We start from the raw sequence: 1,217 nt of genomic DNA, 5'->3' as shown, positions 1-1,217 counted from the left end.
AAGAGAAATCATAGAAAGTCATGAACATGGAGATATTTGTATTGAACATTCATAAAAAATAGAAAATGTATAAGTATACCATTAGATTTGTAAAGGAATGTGATTTAAAACAGTTTCTCCTGACAAAATTGAACATTTACTAGGCAAAAAATTCATAAACTTGAAAACACTGTGGAAAAAGCTAGTGAAAAATTCTGGAAAAATAGTGAAAACTTGAAGAAAAATTAAAACCCCAATGATAAACTATAATCAAACGGAAGAGAAATCAAAGAAAGTTATGAACAAGGAGAAATTTGCATTTAAGATTCATAAAAAATAGAAAATTGATAAGGAGAACCTTTGATTTGTAAAGGAATGTGATTTAAAACAGTTTTTCCTGATAAAATTGAACATTTACTTGGCAAAAATTCAAAAAATTGAAAACACTGTGGAAAAATCAGACAAAAGAAATATCAAGCTGGGGAATTCATGTGGAGGTCAGAGTGAAATCAGGTGTGAGTGGAAGCAACAGAAGGAGTCACGGCTGCCAAAGTGTTTGAGTCCATCGGAAAGTTCGTCCTGGCATTAGCAGTTGCAGGAGGCGTGGTGAACTCTGCACTATACAATGTGGATGCTGGACACAGAGGTGTCATCTTTGACCGATTCCGTGGCGTACAGGACATTGTGGTAGGGGAAGGGACTCACTTTCTCATCCCTTGGGTACAGAAACCAATTATCTTTGACTGCCGCTCTCGACCACGGAATGTCCCGGTCATCACTGGTAGCCAAGACCTACAGAACATCAACATCACACTGCGCATCCTCTTCCGGCCAGTGGCCAGCCAGCTCCCTCGTATCTACACCAGCATCTGCGACGACTGTGATGAGCGGGTGCTGCTGTCTATCACCACAGAGATCCTCAAGTCCGTGGTGGCTCGGTTTGATGTTGGAGAATTGATTACCCAGCGAGAGCTGGTCTCCAGGCAGGTGAGCGATGACCTCACAGAGCGAGCAGGAACATTTGGGCTCGTCCTGGATGACGTGTCCCTGACAGAGCTGACCTTCGGGAAGGAGTTCCCAGAGGCAGTAGAAGCCAAGCAGGTGGCTCAGCAGGAAGCAGAGAGAGCCAGATTCGTGGTGGAAAAGGCTGAGCAGCAGAAGAAGGCAGCCATCATCTCTGCTGAGGGTGACTCCAAGGCAGCTGAGCTGATCGCCAACTCGCTGGCCACCGCCGGGGA

At 44.4% G+C, this 1,217-nt stretch overlaps 1 pseudogene; it reads left to right on the top strand.

The window, feature by feature from the left end:
* Positions 1-517: 517 nt before the first annotated feature.
* On the top strand, positions 518-1,209 carry LOC114635236 (annotated as a pseudogene).
* The last annotated feature ends 8 nt before the right edge of the window (positions 1,210-1,217 follow it).

Source organism: Grammomys surdaster, unplaced genomic scaffold (assembly GCF_004785775.1).
Source record: "Grammomys surdaster isolate TR1022 unplaced genomic scaffold, NIH_TR_1.0 71040, whole genome shotgun sequence".
NCBI classification, from domain to species: domain Eukaryota; kingdom Metazoa; phylum Chordata; class Mammalia; order Rodentia; family Muridae; genus Grammomys; species Grammomys surdaster.
The sequence above is the reverse complement of the archived record's forward strand: the minus strand, read 5'-3'. Positions and strand labels throughout refer to the sequence as shown.